Source organism: Punica granatum, chromosome 8 (assembly GCF_007655135.1).
Source record: "Punica granatum isolate Tunisia-2019 chromosome 8, ASM765513v2, whole genome shotgun sequence".
In the NCBI taxonomy this organism is placed as follows: Eukaryota; Viridiplantae; Streptophyta; class Magnoliopsida; order Myrtales; family Lythraceae; genus Punica; species Punica granatum.
In genome coordinates this window covers 10709798-10718179 of record NC_045134.1, presented here as the reverse complement: position 1 = coordinate 10718179, position 8382 = coordinate 10709798, and the positions used below count along the sequence as shown (strand labels likewise).

Here is an 8382-nt window from a genome sequence, read left to right as displayed (position 1 = left end):
AAGTGTTGTTTGAAGCGAAGAAGTTTACGGTGGGCCTGGACCTTGGGTCCGTGAAGAGCACTTGGTCGGAGCTGAAATTCCCGTCCCATTTGAAGGTTCTTGAAGTAGGCATTGTCGAATATGTGAGTTGTCGTGGAGTCCATGTCGATCACTTTATTGGGGTCCACATTTCTTGGGCAAAGTTCCCTCAAGTGCCTTGCGTATGAGAGGTTGAGGGTCGGATCGATTGGGTGCGTCAGGTTGAAGTTGTAGATCCTTTTTAAAACGACTGGCTGCAGTGAGAAATCCCGATTGTGTGCCCCTATATAATGGAAAGTTGTGGAGGGAGAATAATAGGATTCGGGAAGTTAATGAACCCGGGATAAGCCAGATTAAAAACCACTTCCCCATTTCTCATATATGCTAGGATGCTCCCTCGGGTTTTTTCCATACCTGATTGTGTGATCATGTCGGTTTGGGAAAGACCGTGTCCGCCGAAGCTGGTGTGAGCTGGACAAGGTCGAAAGTGGGTAGGGGTATTCCATCTCGACACTAGCTTTTGTCGATATCCTCCCGTCCCGCCTTCCTAGCTCACATGGTAAAATGGACTCCCGGCCTGCAATAGCACAGCAGTTTCAAGACGTTTAGATGAGTTAACGGCATTGATCAGTTGAACTTGCAGTAGAATTGACATTCTAGTGACTTACCAGAGAGATGACATCTCTTGTGGCTAGGGCAAGAATGTCAGCATAGAAGACTTTGTTTCGCACTGAGGGTAGCTGTCAACTACTGCCTTGTCTTTGATCAACTACTGTCTTGCCTTTGATCACCGTGCCGAACTCGCCTCCTACAAGTGATAGGTCAATTGGGTGGTCCTTCTCTGCATCGTTATTGGGTGATGCGAGCAACACCGATGCATCACATCCCTACAGAACTCAAAAAAGAAAAGAAGTCGGATGATAATTGAATTGATTGGTCTACAGTTTCAATTTTGAGCAATTTTGCGACTCTTTCTTTCATTATGAGCCATCATTAACCATTGGCCGTTAAGGCGTATTCTCAAAATAACCATATCTACAGTTGTGGCAATAGGTGCGTGATAGTCTTGATTAAACGGAATTCCTGTGCTTGGAATCACGTTTTCCTTTTCCTCAACTCCATGACCGATTCCCTTGTGGGAGACATACGAGCAATTTTTATTTGGACGAACAATCCAGAGTTCTATTTCCATAATCTGGAAAAGCAATTAATGATAACATATAGAAAGTGATCAAACACGTATCTCTGTTGGGTCTAGTGCTTTCAGATTTTCCGGGAAACTTTTTCCGAGCCTTGGAATGCCGAAAAAGTTCAAAAAACTGTACTCCTCTTGAGAGAAGGACAAAAGTTCCATTTACTGATAAATGACTGCTTTGTCAATTTTAGAACATTTAACAGCACCATGTCGAAGACAACTTCCCAGAAAATAGACAAATGAAAATGTCGAAATCACGGTGAAGTTTTTTGAAAATGAAACAAAAGAGCAGTCATGTGCATCCGGAATGATGGATCAAAGTGAATGATGCTTAGAGGATGTATCATTTAGAAACAGGCAAGACAGCAACAAGAAGTCCAAATTCAAATTCTTCTGCAGTATAAATGTCAATGACGGAAATGTAAACTGACCCTAACGAAGCAATCGTGGAGGAAGGAGGACGAAGGGTCGCCGGGGCAGTGATGTCAGTCAACTGGAACTTTCTGGTGACTGCAGAACGAACCAAATGCTCGGCATTGAGGCAGGTATTATTGTTGAAGTCCGCCCTGAGCTGCCGAGCAGAGGCGGCGGCCATCAGGAGCATGCTGACAGCAAGAATGAAGGACGGAGCTCTAAAAGTTTGCATGGATGTTTTCTCCTTCTTCTTCTTCTCGTTCCTCTTGTCTTTTGCTACCAATGAATCTCATAAGCTCATCGGCCGATCTATTTATAGAGAGGTATTTGTCTAATGTACATATATTAAAATATTGGGATCAAGATATTCTGACGCAAACTGTACAGTAGATAAATGTCCTATGGTACTTGCATCATAACCCTCTGTCGTGTTATTCCAGCTCATCACTTGCACTGGTAATTAATCCGTTTCAAATCATGAATATAACACGAGAACATTTCTATAAAACTAAAGGGGCACGTATGCTACAAAGTAATGAAAGTTTTAGGGAAGTAAATCAACATATATACCGGTCCAATCTCGCAGCATAATTTTGTTTTGTCATTCTTTTCCATTATTTGGAACATGGTCAGGAATTATATTGATCTCCTTGTCGTTCTTGGCGATGTTGGAGCAAATAATTGCCGCGTTAGCAATATATGATCGATACGTCAGTGCAATTTATCCAGAGCTTATATATTCTTATTGTGGAAAGATCAAATACGGATGAAACCTTATTCCTGCAAATTAGAAAGATTGTCATTCTCTTACCCCTCAAAACTAAAACAAAGACATGGTAAAAAAGAGATTTATTGAATGAATTATTGAAGAGACATTGCTCTAAATTTCATATTGTACTTCATAGATTTGTCTTTATCTAGTTTGGGCGGGTACAGTTAATTCGAATTTCCCCCTTGCTACCCGTCAGGACCCCGACCCTGCCAAGCTTGGTCATGGCGGTCTTGAAGGCCTCTCTAAAGGCAGTGTCGTTTGAAGCGAAGAAGTTTACGGTGGGCCTGGACCTTGGATCTGTGAAGAGCACCTGGTCGGAGCTGAAAAGTCCCGTCCCATTTTGAAGGTTCTTGAAGTAGGCATTGTCGAATACGTGAGTTGTCGTGGGTCCATGTCGATCACTTTATTGGGGTCCACATTTCTTGGGCAAAGTTCCCTCAAGTGCTTTTATGAGAGGTTGAGGGTCAGATCGATTGGCCGCATCAAGTTGAAGTTGTAGATCCTTTTAAAGACGTGGTTGCGGTGAGAAATCCTGATTGTGTGCCTCGTTACATAATGGAATGTTGTGGAGGGAGAATATTAGGATTCGGGAAGTTAATGACACCGGGATAAGCTAGATTAAACAACCACTTCCCCATTTCTCATATATGCTAGGATGCTCCCTCGGGTTTTTTCCATATCTGAAAGTGCGATCATGTCGATTTGGGAAAGACCGTATCCGCCGAAGCTGGTGTTGAGCTGGACAAGGTCGAAAGTGGGTAGGGATATTCCATGCTCGACACTGGCTTTTGTCGATATCCTCCCGTCCCGCCTTCCTAGCTCCACATGGTAAAATGGACCCCGGCCTGCAATAGCACAACAGTTTCAAGACGTTTAGATGAGTTAACGGCATTGATCAGTCGAACTTGCAGTAGAATTGACATTCTAGTTACTTACCAGAGAGATGACATCTCTTTTGGCTAGGGCAAGAATGTCAGCATAGGAGACTTTGTTTCGGCACTGAAGGTAGCTGTCAACTACTGCCTTATCTTTGATCAACTACTGCCTTGTCTTTGATCACCGTGTCGAACCCGTCTCCTGCAAGTGATAGGTCAATTGGGTGGTCCGTCGTTGCATCGTTATTGGGTGATGCGAGCAATACCGATGCATCACATCCCTACAGAAACTCAAAAAAGAAAAGAAGTCGGATGATAAATTGAATTGATTGGTCTACAGTTTCCATTTTTAGCAATTTTGCGACTCTTTTCTTTCATTATGAGCCATCCTTAACCATTGGCCGTTAAGGCGTATTCTCAAAATAACCATATCTACAGTTGTGGCCATAGGTGCGTGATAGTCTTGATTAAACGGAATTCCTGTGCTTGGAATTCACGTTTTCCTTTTCCTCAACTCCATGACCGATTCCCTTGTGGGAGACATACGAGCAATTTTTATTTGGACGAACAATCCAGAGTTCTATTTCCATAATCTGGAAAAGCAATTAATGATAACATATAGAAAGTGATCAAACACGTATCTCTGTTGGGTCTAGTGCTTTCAGATTTTCCGGGAAACTTTTTCCGAGCCTTTGGAATGCCGAAAAAGTTCAAAAAAACTGTACTCCTCTTGAGAGAAGGACAAAAGTTCCATTTACTGATAAATGACTGCTTTGTCAATTTTAGAACATTTAACAGCACCATGTCGAAGACAACTTCCCAGAAAATAGACAAATGAAAATGTCGAAATCACGGTGAAGTTTTTTTGAAAATGAAAACAAAAGAGCAATCATGTGCATCCGGAGATGATGGATCAAAGTGAATGATGCTTAGAGGATGTATCATTTAGAAACAGGCAAGACAGCAACAAGAAGTCCAAATTCAAATTCTTCTGCAGTATAAATGTCAATGACGGAAATATAAACTGACCCTAACGAAGCAATCGTGGAAGGAGTGACGAAGGGTCGCCGGGGCAGTGATGTCAGTCAACTGGAACTTTCTGGTGACTGCAGAACGAACCAAATGCTTGGCATTGAGGCAGGTATTATTGTTGAAGTCCGCCCTGAGCTGCCGAGCAGAGGCGGCGGCCATCAGGAGCATGCTGACAGCAAGAATGAAGGACGGAGCTCTAAAAGTTTGCATGGATGCTTTTCTCCTTCTTCTTCTTCTCGTTCCTCTTGTCTTTTGCTACCAATGAATCTCATAAGCTCATCGGCCGATCTATTTATAGAGAGGTATTTGTCTAATGTACATATTAAAATATTGGGATCAAGATATTCTGACGCAAACTGTACAGTGGATAAATGTCCTATGGTACTTGCATCATAACCCTCTGTCGTGTTATTCCAGCTCATCACTTGCACTGGTAATTAATCCGTTTCAAATCATGAATATAACACGAGAACATTTCTATAAAACTAAAGGGGCACGTATGCTACAAAGTAATGAAAGTTTTAGGGAAGTAAATCAACATATAATACCGGTCCAATCTCGCAGCATTAATTTTGTTTTGTCATTTCTTTTCCATTATTTGGAACATGGTCAGGAATTATATTGATCTCCTTGTCGTGCTTGGCGATGTTGGAGCAAATAATTGCCGCGTAGCAATATATGATCGATACGTCAGTGCAATTTATCCAGAGCTTTATATTATTCTTATTGTGGAAAGATCAAATACTGATGAAAACTTATTCCTGCAAATTAGAAAGATTGTCCTTCTCTTACCCCTCAAAACTAAAACAGAGACATGGTAAAAAAGCGATTTATTGAATGAATTATTGAAGAGACACTGCTCTAAAATTCAGATTGGACTTCATAGATTTGTCTTTATCTAGTTTGGGCGGGTATAGTTAATTCGAATTTCCCCCTTGCTACCTGTCAGAACCCCGACCCTGCCAAGCTTGGTCATGGCGGTCTTGAAGGCCTCTCTAAAGGCAGTGTTGTTTGAAGCGAAGTAGTTTACATTGGGCCTGGACCTTGGGTCCGTGAAGAGCACCTGGTCGGAGCTGAAAAGTCCCGTCCCATTTTGAAGGTTCTTGAAGTAGGCATTGTCGAATACGTGAGTTGTCGTGGGTCCATGTCGATCACTTTATTGGGGTCCACATTTCTTGGGCAAAGTTCCCTCAAGTGCTTTTATGAGAGGTTGAGGGTCAGATCGATTGGGCGCATCAAGTTGAAGTTGTAGATCCTTTTAAAGACGTGGTTGCGGTGAGAAATCCTGATTGTGTGCCCCGTTACATAATGGAATGTTGTGGAGGGAGAATATTAGGATTCGGGAAGTTAATGACACCGGGATAAACTAGATTAAACAACCACTTCCCCATTTCTCATATATGCTAGGATGCTCCCTCGGGTTTTTTCCATATCTGAAAGTGCGATCATGTCGATTTGGGAAAGACCGTATCCGCCGAAGCTGGTGTTGAGCTGGACAAGGTCGAAAGTGGGTAGGGATATTCCATGCTCGACACTGGCTTTTGTCGATATCCTCCCGTCCCGCCTTCCTAGCTCCACATGGTAAAATGGACCCCCGGCCTGCAATAGCACAACAGTTTCAAGACGTTTAGATGAGTTAACGGCATTGATCAGTCGAACTTGCAGTAGAATTGACATTCTAGTTACTTACCAGAGAGATGACATCTCTTTTGGCTAGGGCAAGAATGTCAGCATAGGAGACTTTGTTTTGGCACTGAGGGTTGTTGTCAACTACTGCCTTGTCTTTGATCACCGTGTCGAACCCGTCTCTTGCAAGTGATAGGTCAATTGGGTGGTCCTTCTCTGCATCGTTATTGGGTGATGCGAGCAACACCGATGCATCACATCCCTACAGAAACTCAAAAAAGAAAAGAAGTCGGATGATAAATTGAATTGATTAGTCTACAGTTTCAACTTTTGAGCAATTTTGCGACTCTTTTCTTCCATTATGAGCCATCCTTAACCATTGGCCGTTAAGGCGTATTCTCAAAATAACTATATCTACAACTGTGGCAATAGGTGCGTGATAGTCTTGATTAAATGGAATTCCTGTGCTTGGAATTCACGTTTTCCTTTTCCTCGACTCCGTGACCGATTCCCTTGTGGGAGACATACGGGCATTTTTTATTTGGAAGAACAATCCAGAGTTATGTTTCCATAATCTGGAAAAGCAGTCAATGATAACATATAGAAAGTGAACAAACACGTATCTCTGTGGGGTCTAGTGCTTTCAGATTTTCCGGGAAACTTTTTCCGAGCCTTTGGAAAGCTGAAAAAGTTCAAAAAAGTTGTACTCCTCTTGAGAGAAGGACAAAAGTTCCATTTACTGATAAATGATTGCTTTGTCAATTTTAGAACTTTTAACAGCACCATTCCGAGGACAACTTCCCAGAAAATAGACAAATGAAAATGTCGAAATCACGGTGAAGTTATTTTGAAAATGAAAACAAAAGAGCAGTCATGTGCATCCGGAGATGATGGATCAAAGTGAATGATGCTTAGAGGATGTATCATTTAGAAACAAGCAAGACAGCAACAGGAAGTCCAAATTCAAATTCTTCTGCAGTGTAAAAGTAAATGACGAAAATGTAAACTGACCCTGACGAAGCAATCGTGGAAGAAGAGACGGAGGGTCGCCGGGGCAGTGATGTCAGTCAGCTGGAACTTTCTGGTGACTGCAGAACGAACCAAATGCTCGACATTGAGGCAGGTATTATTGTAGAAGTCCGTCCTGAGCTGCCGAGTAGAAGCGACGGCCATCAGGAGCATGCTGACAGCAAGAATGAAGGACGGAGCTCTAAAAGCTTCCATGGATGCTTTTCTCCTTCTTCTTCTTCTTCTTCTTCTTCTTCTCGTTCCTCTTGTCTTTTGCCACCAATGAATCTCATAGGCTCATCGACCGATCTATTTATATAGAGGTATGTGTCTGATGTATATATTAAAATATTGGGATCAAGATATTCTGACGCAAACTGTACAGTGGATAAATGTCCTACGGTACTTGCATCATAACCCTCTGCCGTGTTATTCCAGCTCATCACTTGCACGCGTAATTAATTCGTTTCAAATCATGAATATAACACGAGAACATTTCTATAAAACTAAAGGGGCACGTATGCTACAAAGTAATAAAAGTTTTAGGAAAGTAAATCAACATATAATACTGGTCCAATCTCGCAGCATAAATTTTGTGCTGTTATTTCTTTTCCATTATTTGGAACATGGTCTGGAAGTATATTGATCTCCTTGTCGTGCTTGGCGATGTTGGAGCAAATAATTGCCGCGTTGCAATATATGATCGATACGTCAATGCAGTTTATCCGGAGCTTTATATTATTCTTATTGTGGGAAGATCAAATACTGATGAAACCTCATTACTGCAAATTAGAAGGACTGTCCTTCTCTTACCCCTCAAAACTAAAACAAAGACATGGTAAAAAAGAGATTTATTGAATGAATTATTGAAGAGATACTGCTCTTGAAATTTTTATTTACCGAATAAATATAAATTATTGTTATAAAATTAGACGCTCTAAAATATTTCAAAGAGATGCTGCATGTAATTCCTTGCTTTTGTTAATATTCCAGCAATTTAAGTATATATATATATATATATATATATATATATACTTTTTTATATCGATATAGCAATACTGGAAATTTTTTATGTATTATAATTTGTTTAATTTTGTATTTATTTTTTTATTATAATATTTTAAACCTTGATAATTTCAGTAACAACTTTGCATATATAAAACATTTTTTTTATCAACTGTAAAAGAATATCAACTGTAAAATTCTTTAAAAAATTACATATCTATGAGTATTATTGTAACATAAATACTGATTAGAGGAGGTTAATTTCAAAAAAATATATAATTATATATTATGATACTTAATTTAAAACTAAATTATGCAAACACATATGATTTCTAATAAAACTATTGAGTTTTCATTAGAAACATCACCGAATAACCGAATTAAAAGTGATTTTTTTCGTAATTTGTGTCTTCCATATGATAATTACAGACCTTAAA

General features: G+C 40.4%; 3 pseudogenes; all 3 read right to left on the bottom strand.

Moving 5' to 3' along the window:
- Positions 1 to 1859, bottom strand: part of LOC116188728 — an 11656-nt pseudogene extending 9797 nt beyond the window's left edge.
- A 685-nt stretch (positions 1860 to 2544) lies between these two features.
- On the bottom strand, positions 2545 to 4516 carry LOC116189138 (annotated as a pseudogene).
- A 688-nt stretch (positions 4517 to 5204) lies between these two features.
- On the bottom strand, positions 5205 to 7156 carry LOC116189125 (annotated as a pseudogene).
- Positions 7157 to 8382: the final 1226 nt, after the last annotated feature.